We start from the raw sequence: 3386 nt of genomic DNA on the forward strand, positions 1-3386 counted from the left end.
ACAGGCCTCAGAAATTCAAACTAGCAGCCCTCTAATGAAATGTGTTTGTTCTTCATCCAACTTTCGCCCTCCCCAATTGCATCGTTCATTCTTATATTTCTTTCCTCAGGTTCATAGTATTAATAATTCATTCTGTCTCTGTGAAATGTCACTTATACATCTTACTGGCAGCAGGGTTTTTATTTTGAAATGTAATGCAACTTCCCCTTTAGGTTCAGGTAATAAAACTGTTATGATATGAATAAAAACTTCTGACATGAGAAACAGTAAAAGCCAGTTGATGCTGGTATAGTTGAGGTGAGTACGAGTCATTTAACAGTATGAAGGTAGGTGGCTCCAGTACGTAGCCCCTTTCCACTCGGGTCGGCTGGGCTTCACTCAGTTTTTAGGGTTTCCATCAGGTGGTAGTACCTGGTTCTTAGTTCCTACTTGGCCAGATTTCCAAGTCATCCCAGGAAATTTGATAATGTAACATCAACAGACTCCATGCCACTGGTTGGCTAGTCAGCTGCGTTACTTGAAGAGTCAAAAGAAGAAAAAAAAAGAAAAAAAGAAGAAGATTCATGCAAGTGTCTCGTTCACAAAAATCAAAAACGCCATTTTGTCAATACTGAGAAAAAGCCATACACCAGGCAGCAGTACACCATCCATTGTTGGTGGAGTGTTCATGTCAAACACAAATGACGTCATGGGACTACATTACTTTGAGTGATATATGTAAAGGTTCTTGATGGGGTTTCACATGCAGGGCAGGAGGTAATTATGACAATACCATAATTACCTTTGATAATTATTTAAAATTATATCTAACACATAACCTGAGGGGCTGCCATGTTACTGTAAAGTACCAGACCAGTAATCTCAGCTACTAAACTGACAGCTGATTCAGACAGCGGTAACTAGCAAGTTTAAGCTCCCTCACTATGAAACTGTTGAGGTACAGTCGGTCAGTTGGTACAGTAGGCTGGCCTGTTGGTCCACTCAGAGAACTACAAGATTAAATTCTAAGAAAAGGTTTTATTTTATAGCACCTGAAATGTTCCAGTGTATGTTAGCTTTGCAGTTTTATCAGCATTCACCAAGTGATTGATTGTGTGGTGACTGCAGTCAGAGCCTGGAACAGCAGGCCAGGAACCATTTGTTCAACCACTAAACACCAACTTCACATGTACATAACAGTCTCTCTCTCTCTCTCTCTTGCTCTCTCTCACACACACAAATGTGCCAGTGAGTATGCACGTGCATGCTGTGTGTGGCTCATTTACAGCCACAGTGAGTTCAGAAGTAGTTCATGCACACGTGAAGACACACAACTCTCTATTCAGTCAAAAAAACACTTTTTCACTTTGTTTGTTTTTACTTGTACGTGTACAGGTAGAAGACGAGAGCGTGTAACAAATAGTAAGAAAGTAGTAGTAAGCTAATAAAATAATAATAATAATAATAATAATAACAATAATAATAATAACAACAATAATAATAATAACAATAATAATAATAACAACAACAATAATAACAATAATAATAATAATAATAACAATAATAATAATAACAACAACAACAACAATAATAATAATAACAATAATAATAATAATAATGACAACAACAATAATAATAATAATAATAACAATAATAATAATAACAATAATAATAATAATAATGACAACAACAATAATAATAATAATAATAACAATAATAATAATAACAACAACAATAATAACAATAATAATAATAATAATAACAATAATAATAATAATAACAACAACAACAATAATAATAATAACAATAATAATAATAATAATGACAACAACAATAATAATAATAATAATAACAATAATAATAATAACAATAATAATAATAATAATGACAACAACAATAATAATAATAATAATAACAATAATAATAATAACAATAATAATAATAATAATGACAACAACAATAATAATAATAATAATAACAATAATAATAATAACAATAATAATAATAGTAATAATAATAATAATAATAATAATTTACTCTGTTATGTTGCAAACTTCATCTCACATGTTCACTAAATGTCTTTTATTGTTTATTCTCACCTTATTTGGAAAATACCATGCACACCACTACGAACCTACATTACCTTGATGTGTTCAAATGAAAAACATTATAAATAAATATAAATCACCCATATTCGGTGACACACAGTGTCCACTCCAGCTGCTTGACAAACATGCTCATTAAAGTGTTAGTATTATCTTATTTTTCTAGTGTTTAAAGTTTTTTTCCATGTTTTTGTCCATTTATTATTTCATTCGTTTAGTTTTATGGAGCTTTAACCATCAGCTTAGTTGATTTACTGTTCCAGCAGGTTCCAGTTCTATATTTTTGATTTGCACTTCACTTCCTGCTTTAAGTTTGTTATTTTTCGCTACCTGTTTCCCGTCTTTCTGTTCTTTCCTGGGGTTATAATATGAACCATGGTCATCCCAGCCAGGCTTTCTTTGTGCTAGCTGTCTCAACAAAACGTAAACTTCCAGTTGGTGATAACAGGTACCACACCAGTGCTTCTCATCTAAGCTGGCCTTTGATGAGAAACGCTGGCGTTTTGCAGGCGATGTGATTCTGCCACAGGAAATGATCCCTCTGAGGCCCAACCAGAGACGTTATTAGCCGATGATGATAATAAAAGGACAGTATATTTAAATATACCATTACATTACGACATTAAAGACCAGGTAACAAAGTTTTGCTTTATACATTTGTGTGCAGTGCTGTGAGATGAAAAAATATAAAGTGAAATACAAAATTGAAAAAGACAAAAAATATTAGAGGATAATTAAATATAGTATAATAGTATTCAATATAAGTAAAATAAAGTATATGCAAAGTGTGTTTGCAGGGCAAGAGATGCATGTATCACAGAGCCATGGCAAAGTGCCACGCGCATGAATGTGAGCCTGGCCTGACCCGAATGGTTTTTGAGAAGTTGAGCATCAGCGGCTCCTAAATTCAGTCTAAACTGAAGAATCACATGGATCAGTCCCTCCTAGTAACACTCTTTTGCCTCGTTGTTCAGCTTCTCTCTGTATCATATTGTGTTGCTGATCTTCTCGCAGGTCAATTGGGTGCTTTCTGTAGCGTTTGTTAGTGGTTTCGTCCATATTACCTGTTTTCTCCTATGACTATAATCTGTCTAAAAATCTGTGTATTTAGCCTCCATTTGCTGAAACTTGGTGAAAGACAATAAGAGAAAACTGTGTAGTTCAGTGTCAGCCTGCTTCACAGTAAATTTATATGCAAAAACAATTCAATAGTCAGACTGATTTTTGGGTGGATGGCAGCAGCAGGGAGGTTACAGTGAGGCATATAAGACTGTTGAAGTGGGCTGGCATCTCCTCTAACAG

Source organism: Copadichromis virginalis, linkage group LG8 (assembly GCF_057382275.1).
Source record: "Copadichromis virginalis isolate Kocher_CV1m ecotype Utaka linkage group LG8, C_Virginalis_male_GT1.1, whole genome shotgun sequence".
NCBI lineage: Eukaryota > Metazoa > Chordata > Actinopteri > Cichliformes > Cichlidae > Copadichromis > Copadichromis virginalis.